The sequence below is a fragment of the Anabrus simplex genome, chromosome 5 (genome assembly GCF_040414725.1).
Source record: "Anabrus simplex isolate iqAnaSimp1 chromosome 5, ASM4041472v1, whole genome shotgun sequence".
Classification (NCBI taxonomy): domain Eukaryota; kingdom Metazoa; phylum Arthropoda; class Insecta; order Orthoptera; family Tettigoniidae; genus Anabrus; species Anabrus simplex.
The window spans coordinates 451,534,034-451,551,786 of record NC_090269.1 but is presented as its reverse complement, the minus strand read 5'-3'; the positions used below and the strand labels follow the sequence as shown (position 1 = coordinate 451,551,786).

The window sequence follows — 17,753 nt, the reverse complement described above, 5'->3', positions numbered from 1 at the left end:
AAGTTTTATGAAGTGAAAACATAGATTCTCGCTTTCAAGAATGCCAGCCGTAAGCTCAGCGTATGATTGTTCTAATCGGAGTAATAAAACCAAGGATATATCGTACTTTATGCAAGTATTACTGAATTATAGCCGAGATTCCCTTTTTTAATTTCTGTTCGTAATTAAATCCATTTTATTGTTTACTTAGCGAAAGTACGGATAGCCACGGTAATTATTTGTCGAATTTTGTTTCAGATTTCGTTTAAAGAACAAGAAATTAACGGAACAATGCGTTGTGAGGGCGAAAAGAGATAAATGGTATCCCACTCAATTCAGTTGCTTATGCTCTGTACATTTCCAGCCCTATTTAATTTTCATTCACATTTACAAATAAAGGAAATGGAGCGCCCACAACCAAGAAAACGTAACCACAAAAAAACACTTATTTCGTTCTAACGTACACCAAGTATGATAAATACAGCATTTTTCTGCTATTTTTGAAATGTATACAGCCTTTATTATAGATGTCTGTTGCCACACTTCCTAATGGACAACTTTCAAGCTAGTAATCCCAGTATGATATGGTAATGGGAGAAACATGATATCCCCCTATATTATAATAAATAATTACACTAAACGATTATTGTGGTAAAGTATTCATGGGCCGCCTCTGCGGTGTACTGGTTAGCGTGAGCAGCTGCCACCCCTGGAAGCCCGGGTTCGATTCCCGGCTCCGCCACGAAATTTGAAAAGGGGCACGAGGGCTGTAACGGGATTCTATCAGTCTGGGGAGGTCAACTGAGTAGAAGTGAGTTCGACTCCCACCGCAGCCATCCTCAAAGTGATTTTCCGTGGTTTCCCACTTCTCATCCAGGAAAATGCCGGGATGGTACCTAACTTAAGGCCACGGCCGCTTCCTCCCCCCCCCCACAAGGCCCCTGTTCAGCATAGCAGGTGCAGGCCTCCCTCACAGTTGTATCCCCCGACCCACTGTCTCACGCTCCAGAACACTGTCCTTGAGGTGGTAGAGGTGGGATCCGTCGCTGAGTCCGTGGGGAAAACCAAGCTGGGAGGGTAAACAGATTAAGAAAGGAACACAGTACTCATGAGGATGCAATAATTTTAAAAATATGAACAGAATGAGGTTGTGACCTATTGTAGGTCCCTATGATTTTAAGGCTTCCTGTCATAAATATTTATGTCCATCGTTTTTATTCTAATTTACGCTTAACCACAACAGCCAAGCAGGATAACGCTCTTGTTCCGATTTCGAGGCCTATTCGTATGTCACTGTGCGATAATTTCGAACTACCCTACAATCGTGATGTTGGCCTCGTGCCGCAATATGATGAAGTGACGGTGTTCGCTTTAATGCTTCAAGCTATCGGCAACGGTCTTTAATTCTCCCCCACTGATTCTAAAATGCGTATTTTCTACACTTTTCGTCATTTAAAGGCCATGCCCCTTTGCTTGTGTGACAACAGGAAACATGGCGGACTTTCGTTCTATTAGCTTCGCCCAGGCAGCGCTTCAGCCTCTCTATGTTATTCTAGCTCGTTGGATAGACCACGATATGAAGAAGTTGGAATTCAAGAGGAACAATTGGGGAAAATATTCGTTTATAGGATAGGGAGTTAGGGATTGGAATAACTTACCAAGAGAGATGTTCTATAAATATCCAAGAAATCATTTAAGAAAAGGCTAGGAAAACAACAGATAGGTAGGGAATCCGCCACTTGGGCAACTGTACTAAATCCAGATCATTATTGATTGATTGATTGCTGTTTGCCTATATACAGCCCTACAGTTCAACTGGCCGATTTCCTTCAGGAAAGCAAACTTACAGTATAATTTAACTAATATAACTAACCCCTCCTTTGTATGTGATACGGTCCTGTCTTATTGGTAGCTAAATGCCGTGATGAATCACACTGGCATTGTGATCCTGCGTTAATGTTGTACTGTCTAGACAGTCAGCTAGACCCGACTTCAGTGGTTACGTCCTTTCCCTACTTGAATAATTTTTCCGTAAGGTCTTTAATTTAGACATTGATGACATCAAAGAGGTTCAGTGGCTGGACAGAGGCTATTTATGCGGAGTCAAATAACGATCAAGGAGAAGTGTCCGTATACTCTGGAGTTGTCAGTTTATAGAACCAGCCTGTTCTACTGCGTAACAGATATCAAATTTGTTCTTCAAGGGTTTGTTTTAAGTGATACGAGGTTGTAATTTACTATTAAGCTACATCGCAATATGTGGTTTGGTTTCGAAGTAACAGGTCTGTTGTTATAAGCCACTATAAAAAAAAATCGTGATATCTATCATTTTACGCTGTGTGCACAAGCTCTAACATATTGTCGGCAATGTTCAAGTCTCAATCATTTACTTTTGCCAAACTTGTAGATCTCAGTTGAGAACCGTAGTAATGAAATACTAATCTCTCTGAGTTTCAGATTTCTACATGTTTCGAGCTACCTCTACTTTAAAGGTTTTTTATACTTAAGCATTTATAATTTATACCTATATAAGTAGCTTTCTTTTTGAACAATCGTAGTCTTTGCATTACAATCGCCGGCAAGTCTCTCCCTCTTGTATTCTAACAGTGTATTTATCTCAGTTCAGCTTAATCGGTTATCTGAATTTCATGTTGTGGATAATTTTTCTGAAGTGCGGAATTAAGGATGGTGAATTTAGGAAGAAATAAAAAAAATTACTGTATAATTGTGGGTATTTATTGTGTTGATGTGTTATTTACCTTTGTGATCGATCGAAAAGTGACCCTGTGAATGTTGTAGTGTTTTTTACACTGTAGGCTACAAAAGATGGTAGTAGGTCTCGGAATCTTGCGAGTTGTTCCGTTTAGGATATCTGTAAGATAATCTGAATGTGTAGAATTCTTGGCATATCATTGTTATGTATAATATTATTACCCTACAACAGCTGTATCCAGTATTTATTCTTCATGTTTTATCTTAACATTGGCCTGAATCTCTTTCATAAGATATTCCCTGATATTTGTCGGCATGTTAAGGAACTTCTTCGGGACCGAGCGAGTTGGCTGCGTGGTTAGGGGCGAGTTGGGTTGAGTTGGCACGGTTCAAATGCCACCACTGGCAGCCGTGAAGATCGTTTTCCGTGGTTTCCCATTTTCTCATCTAGCAAATGCTGGGGCAATTAAAACCAATAATATATTAATGGAATAACCATTGATGGCCAGAACGAGTAAACATGGCACACTTAGGAAGTATCCCCTACGTTGAAATATACAAAATACATTTGATCATAGTTTCCTGAATAGATATATGTTTATACAGGAATCTCTTCCCTGGCAATCAGCGCAATTAACCACAGGAAGGAAGCACATATTACACATGTAAGAAATGGTAGGGTTCATTGCCAGTGTAGTTTGCATACTTTTACAGTAAAGTATCACTGACTGACAAACACTGCTATTGAATTAAATGAATTAGGTGAGGCACCACCAAGGGAACAATGAAAACTGCTAAACATTTCATCCAATTGTTTGGTACCGAACCCCCTTTAAGGGGCGCTGTGCTAAGCACCCCTTGGTTCTGTCATTAGACATGACGTGCACAGACAAATAAAGAAAGGTTGGTATGATTGTTCAATGAAATGAGCTAATAGCAGTGTTCTATAAGTTTTTGTCTTCCGTTGAACAGATTCTTCTTCTTCAGATTCTGTTTCCAGTCTTGTGGGTTGAGCTGTTAAAGATCTTCTCAGTTTTCTATCTCTCCACCACTCCCTTCCTCCAATATTTCTTCTACTTTTACTGCTTGCTTCTCTGTACTCTCCTTCACGGTAACCATCCACCTCTTTGTGGGCATTCCCTGTTGTCTTTCTCCTATTTTTTTCTCTCAAAATACTCTCTTTGGAACTCTATCCTCTTCCATTCTCATCATGTGTCAATACCATTTCAGGTTACTGGTCTCTACCTTGTACTGCAGTTTAGGAATTCCAATTCTGTCCCTAATTTCTATGTTTTTGCTTTTATCCCTTCATGTCTTTCAATTTATTCCTCTAAGGAATTTCACCTTGGCTGCTTGGATTCTGCTTTCACCATGTTTCGTTGCTGTCCATGTGCTGTTGCATTTATCAAAATTGGAGTGTAACACATTGGGTACAGAATTTTCTTGCATTTCTTTGGCACATTCCAGTTCCACACTATAAATCTCACACATTGGTAAAACTTGTTCAGTTCTCTTTCCAATTTCTCTGTTTATTTTCCAGTCATCACCAGGCTGAGTGGCTCAGATGGTTGAGGCATTCACCTTCTGACCCCAAATTGGCAAGTTCAAACATGGCTCAGTCTGTAGGTATTTGAAGGTGAAAATGTACTTCAATCTCATGTGGGTAGATTTACTGGCACATAAGAATTCCTGTGGAACAAAATTCCAGCCCCTTGGTGTCTCCGAAATCCATTCGAAATGTATTTATTGGGATATACAGTAAAGCAAACAATGTTAATTATATATTATTTTCTCATCTTCTACAAGTATACTCCACAAATACTTGAATCTTTCCATAACTTTTATTGGTCTTCCATTTACTTCAATATTCTCTCTACCTTCTCTATTTTCTTTTGTCACCACTACTATCATACACTTCTCCACTCTTATTATATTGCATATTCCTCTGCCTTCTGATTCAATACAGTAACTTGTTCTTGTACTTCCATATCATCTTCTCCCCATGTTACAATGTCATCTTCAAAGACTAAGACTTCCTGTTTCTTGTTGTATTCTCTTGTAGATTTCATCCATGACTGTAATGAAGGGTACTGGTGATAATATACATCGTTGTTGAAATTCTGTTTCTACATTGAACCAGTTTGTTTATCCTATCATAGTTTTGATACTACTTGCTCACTTTTCATGTATGGCTTTTATTATTTGGTCTGCTCTGCCTGCCTTCATTTTTTATTAATGCATCCAAGACCAGTTGGCATGGTACACTGTCATATGCCTTGCCAATATCTATAAATGTCATCACTAAATCCTGCCTGGACTCCAATCTTTTCTCCATTATGTTCCTTTGGTTCAGCAGATTGAAAATATTGGAGTATGGCACTGTATGGAAGTGAAACATGGATAATAACTGTTGCTGAGGAAAATAGATTTGAAGCCTTTGAAATGTGGTGTTATCAGAAGTTGTTGAAGATCACGTGGATAGAACATGCATCATATAAAGTGTTAGTTAATCAGCATGTTTAGAGGAGAACAGTTTGAAAGAATTTGATCCTAAGAAGGAAAAGTTTGATAGAACAAAACTCAAGGCACTGAGAATTGTTCAGTGAGTTTCAGTTAGTTACCTTGAATTTTTAATTTGAAAACTCATCTTGCTGTGATTTCATTTCTATGTAAAACTGTATGATTGCAATATCAGCTGTCATGTAAAACTGGGCGACCTTGGCTATGATCGTAGTATCAGTCGTAGAGAACTTGTGGCTCTATAGATATGACCACGATATCAACAGTCATGGAAAATTTGAGGTCTTTTTGCTGTAATCACAATATTGACAATCATATAAAATTACAAGCATGTTGCTTAATCTGTTGACAAATAATCTGGATAATAATGACAGCAAAATTATAATATACCTCCTTGGCCTGTTTTTCAGATAAGGTCAATGGAAGTAATCAACCATCCCAGTACCTTCTAACTATTTCACTTGTAGTGTGAAATGGACCTGGAAATAAAGATCAAAGAGGAACCAGCCTGGCTTGAAGTAATAGGAAATGCTTCACTTGTAAGTCTCATTCCAGATAACTTTATAGAGATCAGAATTTAACTCTTCCACTGCAGAAGTTTACTTTTGTCAACTTACTTCCGTACAGCATTTGCTGTGGTAATCCACTTTTGTGGTCTTGGTACTTTCCTGCTATAGTTTCCGTGTGCTTCTTTTATAAAGGTTCATTTAATGATACAGGCAAGTATAATCATATATTGACTATGTACTAAGCATTGTTTGAAAACGTTGCCACCAATATTGGACCTCTGTTTATTTCTTATCTTTCACCTACCCGCCATCATTCCTGTTAGCTCTCTGGCCAATAGCAGCCTTCACTCAGGAAAGACAGTAAGGAAATCTTCAATCTTTTAGTGGCTGATTCTGATTCATACTGTTCAGTAAATTTGGACAAAGAAACAAGTGATGATGTGTATAATGATTGTTTGGAAGAATGTGCCAACGAGGAAGATCTTCATTTTGTATCAGACTAGCGAGATATTAGTGATGACATTGAAACTGTACTAATGAATGGAAGAATATTGTTCAATAGGCTTCAAAAAAGGGTAATTAGTGCTCCAGACTTCAGAAATTTTGTCATAATGGGACTTCTATGAGAATATCAGCGCAGTCCGCCAGCGAGACGAAGATGACCTGATTACATACCGCAAGCGCATCTGATGGAGAGGCACTTTCTTGGGGAGCAGCAGGATAAGAGTCACAAACCTAATTGTGTTGTTTGTTCCATATTACCAGCAAAATGTTCAAAGAAAGGAAAGGGGGTCTGCAAGAGAAAACAGACAATATTTTTTCTAAGAATTGCCCAGGACAGCCTGCAATGTGTCCAGTTCCATGTTCGGAGATGTATCACGTATCACAGTAATGTGTATTTCAAGGTGAAATGCCACTGCTAGTTTGCCATAGATGAGTTAAAAATGGTGCTATTGTGTTGAATGTCACTAACCTTTAAATAAATAAAGTTTCAGTTCATTTGGAAAATACAAAAAAGTTACATTTTTCTGTAAGTGTTCTGTTTAAAAATAGTGCAGCATAAGAGTTAACCCCCAGTAGCTTAATAAGTTTGGCAAGGGCAAAATTTACTATGTGCTTACTCAATATTAACACCAGCAGTCACCACTTGGAGCATGAGCATTTAGGCATAGTATGTCTCTGTTACGTTTCTATATCTGGAAATACATAACAGCATGCTACACAAGGCCGCCAACACTTAGGAACTACAAACAGCAGTATTGATGTACATATTTGGGTCTGGCTAGTGATAAAATCATTGTTCATGGGTAAGCAAAAGGATTCTGATGGCATACGTAAGCGTAAGCCCCCAGATTAGGGCCACAAAGTGGCCAATTGGCCTCTAGCATTTACTAGGGAGACAGCAGTGCATTCTATGCCTCTGTGGCAGAGGCAGCAGTGTGTCGTCCTCTCACTGCTGAGTTCCATGGTTCAAATCCCGGTCACTCCATGTGAGATTTGTGCTGGACAAAGAGGAGGTTGTACAGTTGATCTCCGGGTACTCCAGTTTTTCCTGTCATCTTCCATTCCAGCAACACACTCCAATATCATTTCATCTGTCAGTCGTTAATCATTGCCCCAGAGGAGTGCGACAAGGGTCATTCCATGTAAAAGGACCCTCTGAGGTAAAAAATCTCTTTATTTCAATGTAGTTGTAATATGTGAAACTTTAAAGCAGAAGAATTCTTCTATCATATAAGCTGTTAATTTCGTTAAGATATTAACTTATTTATTTTATATACATATTTGACTGCAGCTTTCATATTACTGCTGATAAAAAGGGAAAAGGCACCTCACATGTTGGCTACACTGATCATCTGTTGTTTGGCTTCTCAATTGTTGTTTGTGTCAGGCTTGCTATATAGCGGTTCAAGAATCTACTGTGAAATTTTTGAGCAAATAAGGTAAGCTTTACAAGTACGTGGCACTGTTCATATGTCACACACACAACACAAAACATGATTTTATTTTGCTCACTGGAAAGTAATTAACTTACCAATATGAAACTTCCTGAAAGTGAGGTTTACATATTACTATAAGAACTTTTGTTTGTAGCATGAATATTCAAAATAAATCGCACTGTGTGATCTAGACCTAACATCAAATTTCACACTCCCGTCAGAATAGTCACATAAACTGCATTTTATTATTCTAATTTATTTTTGTAACATCTCTGTGTTGTGTGTGTGACCATATCAGAGAATTTGTCTGTCACTGTGTTACACCTCATGCAAGTTAAGTTTATGTCTTTGTTTATTTGAGGCAGTGGTCCTAAGAATTCACATTGTTGCTTATTTCATATTTTGTGTCTACAGAATTAAAATGTAGGTCATGTCAACAGAAATAAAAAATTGTTTATAGGTCTAACATCAAAATTTTGCATAAAACGTTCAAAATTACAAACCTATAAATCGTATAAATATAGAAATGTTACGTCACTTAATATTTAAATAAACTACTTACCTTCCATGTTTCTCATTCCCTCTCAACAGTTTTAAAACTTGTGCTAAGCTATTTGTTATTGCTGAGAGGTAACATCAAGGAAACTTTATAGGTCATGTATTCCTCTATCTTTCATACTTTAGCATTCATTGGATTGCGTTACTCCTATTCCTCCGAGTTCATGAACAAGAATCCATTCAAACACAACATGCTTTAAACTCAGGACTAGTTCCAACCGCCAGGGATCGATGCGAAGAGTTAGTTGGAGCGCCTGACTGCAGTATACGGAAGAATACATGAACGGATTTTTGACTGTGTTGGAAAGGATTTTTCATACTGCGCATGCGCAAGGAGACCATTAGGGACTGTGTTGGAAAGAAGCTTAAGTGATACATTGAATGCCGTAAGACCTCTACCTTTTAAAGACTTTCATGTAATAAAAAATGAAAGGTCTCCGAATGTTCATTGCATCTTCCTTTTATCCCACCCTAGTAGAATATGAAAGAGGCTGTGAAACAGCAAATGTACTTGTCAACATTACTGGCTCAGCACTGATGGTGTTCTTATCCCCACAGTTCTCCACAGAACACTTCTTAACATCCTTGTAGTCATAAAAGATTTCATTTGTAGTTGTGTTGAGTGTTGCCCATAACACATCTTTCCCTGGAATATGACTGATGGTTATTTTTCCATTTTTATACTTGGAATCATTAAGTTATGTTCATGGAACTGTCTCAAGGCAGTATGTAGCACTTTTGAGCTCAGCAAAACCAGAGTAGAGGATGTGCTTCAGATATTTCAATGTATTTTAATCTGTCTGTAAACAAACCCTATGCTGAATATGTAGGATTTATATCTCTCACTATATGTCAACAGATTTAGAACAGTTTTATCACATTTAAGTGATTCAAACAAACTCTAACATTATTTTGATATGATTGGAAATATAGGAAATAGTTCATATGATTTAGTGTTTATGTCTCCGGCTGCTTACTTCCAAAATTCTGTTCAAGATTGCTCCAATTCCATCTCTTGTAGTAATGCCTAGAAAACTTTCCTCCGTTTATATTTTGATAACATTTTTGTCATTTCCATGACATTAGGTGTGAGCAAAGATAGTAACACCAATCTCAATACAGCCATTGGTTTTAAGAATTGTCACCTGGTAAAAACATTCCGTAAACGTTAGTGAAATTTTAAAACTAACTGTAAAAATGGCAGGTAATTCATTACCATGCTCTTTTGTTGGTGACTGTATTTGTAGAAGTGTGTTACGTGCTTACTTAATGTATTTTCTCTTCCACAGGAAAATATTGAACATGTAACACAAATTATAACTCTGAAAAAAGAAGCCAAATTAGAGTTAACAGAGCCAGGGCCAACAGAGGATTTTTCATTTAAGGTAATGTACATAATTTGATAAGCCATTGTCATGCAATGAAAATGGTTACAATGTGGCTCAACAGATATCAATTGTTGACTTTCATTTCGATGTGTATGATTGATAGTACTATGGAAAATTTATTTTTTATGAGATTGACTATTTACTTGCCTAATTTTAATATTTCGCTCAAGTTATTCCAAGATCTTGCATTAGGTATGACGTAGCAGATGGGATGGCTCCAAAGACCTCTATTGCGTATCATTTAGGAACTGGCATAATTGCTACTAATACTTTTGTTTGCATAAATATCTTCATTTAATGTTAAAAATTTCATAATTTGTCCGTATTGAAAAAGATTTACAATCAAGAGATGAAAGTATATGATTTTTTTTTTGTATTGAACAGGTGGAAAATCATATACTTTCATCTCTTGATTGTAAATATCTTCAAACACAAATTTGCTATAAGATTCATTCTTTTATTAATGTTGAGCTAAATATAGGGATATGTAAGTTATGCAAGGGCATTAATTATGTGAGAAAATATGGTTGTTACTAAAGAATTGTTGGAAGGTTTATTATTTAACTATTTTGAGAAGACGTATGTTTTGCAAGAGTGGCCTGTTTTTTTTAGGTGAAGCAATAAGTACCTATCACACCTATGAGGTGATATAACACACTCTTGACTGCTGTTTCCCAGATTCCACCAAAGTGTAACGCTACAGGAGGGATGAAATGCCATGTCAGCCCCATGCCTGCAGTTGCAGTGAAGCGTTGCTTTTTCTGAGGATTGTTGTGCGGAAATGCCACGATTTCTTTATCTGCTCTGAAGAAGTTCTTGCTGTTATCGCTGTAAATGTTCAGGGCCCGACTCCTATGAGAATGAAATCGACAAAGAGCAGGGAGAAATGTAGTAGTGGTCAGATCAGGTGCCATGTCTATGTAGACAGCCTTGGTAGCTAGGCAGTGTGGTCTTGGTCGACTTAACACCATTTTTTATGAGCATTGGTCCCCAGAATAGTCTATTACAGGGTTAAGGAATGGGTGTGTCGGGGTTACGTGCACCCTTGTTGTATTTCACATTAATTGTACAGAAGTATCAGCATTCAACTTGCAACACTTGTGACGTGGCTTCTTTACCGTCCCTTTTGCTGATGGAATGCAAACATTTTCTCTTTGAATTAGAGATGTGTTTAAGAGTGAAGTGTCAGGATGAAGTAGTCGAAGGTGTTCGGTAAGAGGTAAGTTGGTAAGTGATGGTATGGATTCAGATAGATGTGGTGCTTTGACTCCACTAGAATTAGGGCATTGTTCAGTCCTCTGTTGATATAATGATTGCCTTGTTATCTGTGATTGGGTTTTTAGTCTTAATATAAGTTAATAGCTTCCTATACAGTATTAATGCAAGATTTGTGTGCGGTGTTCAAATTGAATTTAGAATTGTGAACTTTAATTTCACTCCATGGGTTGTTTGAAGCAATGTGAGGCAAGTCACAAACAATAAGCAACTACTGTTTTTACTTTGTTTAATCTTGAAACTTTTGTTATGAATAGATCATCGTGCACGGCTGTAAGATGCATTAGTGGTGTTCTTTATTCTGTGAGATAAATTTGAGCATCACGTTTTGATTTTGGCCAACTCAAGGCATCTTAATTCAGCTATTTGGGACCATGCCAACAAAGTGTATTGTTGAAGATTATGTTAATTTGTAGCCATTTGGACACTAAATCAGAGGGTTTGTCCTCAGTCAGCATATGGTACCACTCATTTTGTGGTGTACCAACAATCGAACACCACAACAGCAAAACAAGTGAGAGCACAATACAGCATGCATCAGTGTCAATTGTGACAACAACAACAACAACAACAACAACAACAACAACAACAACAAGAAGAAGAAGAAGAAGAAGAAGAAGAAGAAGAAAGTTCGGCGGTTATCCTAATGCGAACATCACACCAAGTTCTGAGGGATGCCACAAAGCACAAGACAGGACAGGAAGCTATGGAATATCTGCGCCGGTACCAAGCTGAAATGACTGCAACTGAGGATTGGATCTTAAATATTACAAGAAATAGAAATATTACCAGAAATAGCAACATATGCAATAGTTTAAAAACCGATATTAAATGTAATAATAAGAACAGTGGGAAGATAAATAGAAGATAAAAAATAAAGTTAAAATTTATTGTACTTAAAATAAATAGTATCTAGAACGACTTTAAAATAAGAGGAAATCATCTTGGGTATCAGACTTCTGAAAATGGCATTCTGCAAACATAATTTAAATATCTGTTATGATAAGAGAAATTCAGATGTGTTGTAAACCACAGAAATGACGATTAATGCATGTTTATAATTTCAGTATCTTCCGAGCTTGATATTGAAATTTGTAAAATTATGAGTAGTATTCATATCTACAGGAGCTATATTCGTGTCATGCACAATATAGAATACTGCTGATGTTTACCATTTCCTGGTAGGTGTGTCCCTATATTTTACCAAATTAAATTACATTGCCTTAGGTAAGAATTTATTTAGACCAAACCTTATCACATACTTGCTTTTTTACATTAAGGGAACTTGAGTGAATACATAAGTGAATAAAAATATAAATCATGCACAAGGGGAGAACCAAGAAAAAAATAGTATAATGCAAATAGATAAATTAAGGATATACAAGGTGAAAATAGGAATTGATGCAATGAAATTTAGAATAAATGGAAGAAAATTAATTTTAACCAGAAAGCAGAAAATTAAATACTAAAAATCCAACAAAATTAAGTAAAATCATTTCCATGACCAAGTTTTGATACATTAGATACACCAACACAGGCATACATCATAACCGAGGTTCCAGGTCACAAAGTTCAGTAATCACCACCACCAACAACAATACGACAGTAAGGCAGGCATTATCTAACCATAAGGCAACATCTCACAATAATGAAAATAGTGGTGTCAGGCAAAGAAAATAATGAGGTGAAACTGGATTGTAAATAACCCAAGAGAAATAAAATAAAATTTAGATTAAATGGCAAAAATACCAAATAAATGCACGAAAATAAACTCACTTTGTTATCCACTTCGGAACAGAATTACAGTGATCCAAATATTACATTAGCAGACAACTAGTAGGAACCCAGGTGGATTACTTGGTCCTAATAACAAATTTCACATAATTAAGTTGGAGATACCTTTAGTGGACATGTTGCATTTAACACTAGTTAATTATTTCCAGCACAAAATATTCACATCTTGAAGTAAGTTAATGGCACTATAGTTCGAACACCCTTTAAAAATCAAACACTTCACACACCTTGTTGCAAAATAAAGATAGCGGTAAGTTTAAGTTATGTTTGAGATTTCTAAATTTACCCCTCTAAACTTAGCTTTATGTCAATCGATAGGTGAAAGTCATTACTGTGTTGGCGAGTGTGGGGAGGTCTCAGAACTTTGGTGTTGGCAGGACATTAATGAGATAATAGTATTGTTACTAAGGTGCAGTGTCCCTCTGATCATCTGTTTTTGCTGATAAAATAGTGTCTTCAGAAAGTATCCTTTAAATATTATGTTGTATTAACATACATAAATGTACATTAATTTCTTCACCCATCATATTTATTTCTAAAATAAAATACTGCTCGGTGTTTGACTCCATTTTATAACATTGAAAGGCCGTTTGATAACTAAGGTTCATTCAATACTAAAACTACGCTTAATATGGGACACCACTGAAAATTATTTTAATTTGTAGTACTGTTTCCTTTAGTACTAAAGTCCGCATTTCAGTGCTCGTGATTGCTGAGCCATACATCTGTAACTTTAGAGGGCCTGAATTCGAACCCTCATCGGGTTTAGTTAAGTGTCTGTTTGATGTCGTACGTTGTTCTAATCACTTTATTTAACAATTCCGTCTCTTTCCTAGGGTTCTTGTCATCGGCAAATGAAGTGGTGGCAACAAAAGGGGATGTACTGGGGAAGTTGCACCCCACTCTTTGGAAAAAATACATTTTTATCACAGTTTGGTCATTTAAAACTAGAAAACAGTTTGCAGTTGTTGCTTATTTTCATTAACCAGCGTTCAGAGCTTTGACAATGGTCAAAATTAAGACTCAAAACAGGGGAAATGTCCCAAAAGCCAAAGTTTAAACCTGTTGAAAACATGAAATGGTGTGAGTATACGTTACCTGCCTTGACTGAAGCTGTTAAGTCCGGTGTGATGTCCAAAAGGCAAGCATCTAACACATACCAGGTTCCTTTAACAATTTAAACGATAATCTGTTTGGGTGTCAGAAGATTCAGACTGCTCTTGGCTGGAAGCCATTCCTGAGTCCATGAGACAAAGTATGCATTTGTGAATTAGTAATTAATTAATAATTCACTTCTGTTGAAGAAAAATAATTTACTTGACAGTGTTCAGCAAATTGTGAACGTTCAGATGTACCATCTCCCAAGAAGGATGTTCCTGGTGCTGTCATTTTGAAGAGTGGAGTAAAATTTCACAGGACAAAATTACTGAATGAGCATGAAATTGCTTTGGAACTTGCTTGCTCACCCACCTCAAGTAATAGCATGGATTCTTTCAAAGATTTTCTCAAAGTTCCTCAAATACCATAAAAAACTCATCAGTTTATATTAAGGAAAATATACACAATATCTTGAAAGGAGTACTGGGAAGAACTGAAGAGAAAAGAAAGAAGCAAGGTGAATTAAGGACATGTTCCACTCTCTGTGGGAAGATAGTGATAAGAAAGTGACTTTAGTGTTTTTCAGGATATTTTAATGTTTATTAATATAGCTCCTCTACTTTTGTGATTTATATTTGAGAATCATTCAGTGTTATTCAGAGAGCCTTCATGGCTCAGGCGGCAGGGGATCGGCCCCTCACTGCTGGGTTCCATGGTTCAAATCCTGGTCGTTCCATGTGCAATTAGTGCTGGACAAAGCAGAGGCAGGAGAGGTTTTTCTCCCGTTACTCCGGTTTTCGATGTCATCTTTCATTCCAGCAACAGTCTGCAGTATCATTTCTTTTCATCTGTCAGTCATTAATCATTGTCCCAGAGGAGTGTTTATTTAAAGTTAAAAATTTCATTTTTCCGTATTGAAGAATATCACAATTAAAATTGAAATAATTGATAAGGAGATTCCACCTATTCAATACCAAAGAATAAGAAATGTAGTGAATTACATTCTGATTTAATAATAATTAGAAATGGTACCGGTTTGGACCCTAGTCCAGGTCATCATCTGCCGATTAAGAAATGGAAAACAATGCATAGGATCAGTAGAAGAAGCAATATGAAAAGGAAATGAATGGGGGTAGACACTGTAAAACTTAGAACAAGTAAAATACAAGTCATTCAAAAGGAAAAACAGTGCGCAATTCTCTTAGCGGCCTTCGTATGTGTTCGATTGTGATGTGACTTTATGCCTGACAGTGTTTAAATAACTGGCTTTGAACAGTTCTCCGCTATTTGTAATCATTGTGGGACTTTGCCTAGTGCTGCGTGTGCCTTGCTGCCGCTAAGAGAATTGTGCACTGTTTTTCTTTTGAATGACTTGTATTTTACTTGTTCTAAGTTTTACAGTGTTTACCCCCGTTCATTTCCTTTTCATATTGCTTCTTCTACTGATCCTATGCATTGTTTTCCATTTCTTAATCGGCTGATGATGACCTGGACTAGGGTCAAAACCAGTACCATTTCTAATTATTATTAAATGAGAATGTAATTCACTACATTTCTTATTCTTTGGTATTGAATAGGTGGAATCTCCTTATCAATTATTTCAATTTTAATTCCAGAGAAGTGTGACAGACTGCAGCAGCTGCCACAATTCCCATCCTAGCCACAAGATGAGGGCTTCATTCATTCTCTCACTGACTGGAAAACAGGTTGTAGGTTTTCTCTCCATTTTTTTCATGTTATTACAACCATATAATGTCTATAGGTAAAGCGATTTATAATAAATATTTCTGTTCAGTATTTAAAACCTGAAATAATAACAATAAGTTATTTTACAACGTCTCGAAACAAATTCCAAACCTGATATTAGTTACATGTAATAATTTAAAACCGTGCAGTTCGATATATAAAAATCATGTTTGATAAATGGGACCTCACTGATCTATATATATTTAATGCAGACTGCTCGATATATGGAGGAATACAACTGTTTTATTCAAAGGCGCCTTGAGCCTGGAAATTATTCATTTTAAAAGTCTGAACAAGCTAGTTACAACAAATGGATGTTATTACAAGATATTAGAATCTTTCTGTATTGACGGTTGTCACTTTACAAAGGAAAAGTTAAGTGTATCCTCCTAATTCAATACGTCATATGATTCCATCATTAGATGGAGTCTTCAGATTCAAACATGTTTTGACTTGTTTGAGCCATCTTCATTGAAACAAAGGGGGGTTTTAAAGTAATTTACATAATACAAGCTAAAAATCTGCAAAATGTGCAAAAAGCATAATGAAGGAGCAAATGAAAAAACAAAAGAGAGATATGATGAAAATAACAGCATTATGAATAAAATTTAGATCATATGGAGCAATTGACAATTCGCTGCGACAAAATTCAGTGAAAAAAGTTTCATGGTTCCTGGTGTGGGTTACTGTAGTCACGCTTAGTTCGTGAACCATGGTCAATGGCTCAGTGGCTTAGTAAGTTGTCCTGAGAGTCGGGATAATAGTTGCTATGGAATAGGAGTGGGCATTTCGGACATATTCTGAGTCATGGCCCTCCTTGTGCTCAGGCGGCTAGGACTATACAATGCACCGGTGGTCCATAACCTGTTAGAGGAGTGATCCTCACTTGGACTATGCGTAAGTAGGGTAGCATCCTGCTTCATGAATTTACCAAGCTCAAAACACTTTGGGCAAGCCTCAGACCTATGGGAGTAACGGAGCCCCACTCCTATTTGACAGGCAAGTGACTCCTTGGAAACAACTTTGTGAACGAAATGAAATTCGATGGAGAGCTATCAATATTAATGGGGCTTATGGAAGAAAGAAAGTAGAACTGGCTGAGTCAGCAAAGAGGATGCATCTGGATGTGCTAGGAGTAAGTGATATTTGGGTAAGGGGAGTTAACGAGGAAGAGATAGGAAATTATAAAGTGTACTTGATGGGTGTTAGAAAGGGAAGGGCATGCAACATTGTTTCTGGTAGACACGTAAATGAGCAAATGATGTGGGTAGATTTGGCAATTGGGGGAATTAGGACAAGGACATGAAGTTTTATGAAGCATTGAGTGACATTGTGGTCAGGGTCAACAGCAAGGATAGAATAGTGCTAATGGGTGATTTCAATGCGAGAGTTGGAAATAGAACCGAAGGATACAAAAGTGTGATTGGTAAATTTGGGATAGATATGGAAACTTATGAAAATGGGAAGCTTTTGCTGGACTTCTGTGCCAGTATGGGTTTAGTAGTTACAGAAACATTCTTCAAGCATAAGGCTATTCACTGCTACACATGGGAGGCTAGGGGTACCAGATCCATAATAGACTATATCTTAACCGACTTCGAATTCAGGAAATCTCTTAGGAATGTACAAGTTTTCTGGGGATTTTTTGATGATACAGACCACTATCTGATCTGTAGTGAACTAAGTACCTCTAGGAGGGTAGAGAAAGTAAAATCTGTCTGCAAATAAATAAGGGTAGAAAATTTCCAGGATGAGGTAATTAGACAGAAGTACATGGATATGATTAGTGAGAAGTTTCAATAAGCAGACAGTAAGCAGGTTCAGGATATAGAAAGAGGATGGGTGGCATACAGGGATGCTGTAGTAGAGGGATGCTGCAGTAGAAACAGCAAGGGAATGCCTAGGAACAACTGTCTGTAAAGATGGGAAAAGGCGAACATCTTGGTGGAATGATGAAGTGAGAGCAGCTTGTAAATGCAGAAAGAAGGCTTATCAGAAATGGCTCCAAACAAGGGCCGAGGCAGACAGGGGTTTGTATGTAGATGAAAGAAACGGAGTGAAACAAATAGTTGTTGAATCCAAAAAGAAGTCGTGGGAAGATTTTGATAATAGCCTGGAAAGGCTAGGTAAAGCAGCAGGGAAAACCTTCTGGAGAGTATTAAAGGATCTTAGGAAGGGAGGGAAAAAAGGAAATGAACAGTGTTTTGAGTAATTCGGGTGAACTCATAACAGAT

General features: G+C 37.1%; 1 long non-coding RNA gene across 3 annotated transcripts; it reads left to right on the top strand.

Annotated features, from left to right (window-relative positions):
• Window positions 1-1,620: 1,620 nt before the first annotated feature.
• Window positions 1,621-9,589, top strand: LOC136874639 (uncharacterized). 3 transcript variants are annotated; one of them, XR_011018338.1, is made up of 3 exons: window positions 1,621-1,702; window positions 5,622-5,750; window positions 9,508-9,589. It is a non-coding gene; the product is annotated as an uncharacterized lncRNA (long non-coding RNA). The 3 variants fall into 3 exon arrangements; XR_011018337.1 differs by lacking the exon at window positions 1,621-1,702 and adding an exon at window positions 2,106-2,184; XR_011018339.1 differs by lacking the exon at window positions 1,621-1,702 and adding an exon at window positions 2,355-2,471.
• The last annotated feature ends 8,164 nt before the right edge of the window (window positions 9,590-17,753 follow it).